Raw genomic sequence first — 217 nt, forward strand, 5'->3', positions numbered from 1 at the left:
TGCTAGATGTATAACCCAGGATTTATGCAAGAGTAAAAGTTGGAAGCAACTGCAGGCTTTCTTTAACCCCTTGTTCACAGGTGTCATCTACTATTATGCCATGGCAGTGTAGTGTCAATGCCGCAGGTGGCAGCCCATACAGATATACCTGTTTGGTGAACCACACAGGCATCAAAAAAGCCCACGCACATTGGGTTAACAGAAGATATATGACCTT

The 217-nt window shown here is 44.2% G+C and overlaps 1 protein-coding gene across 2 annotated transcripts in view; it reads right to left on the reverse strand.

Moving 5' to 3' along the window:
• Positions 1 to 217, reverse strand: part of LOC119586466 (40S ribosomal protein S5) — a 6,094-nt gene that overhangs the window by 682 nt on the left and 5,195 nt on the right. The window lies entirely within an intron of this gene.

The sequence above is a fragment of the Penaeus monodon genome, chromosome 21, assembly GCF_015228065.2.
Source record: "Penaeus monodon isolate SGIC_2016 chromosome 21, NSTDA_Pmon_1, whole genome shotgun sequence".
NCBI classification, from domain to species: domain Eukaryota; kingdom Metazoa; phylum Arthropoda; class Malacostraca; order Decapoda; family Penaeidae; genus Penaeus; species Penaeus monodon.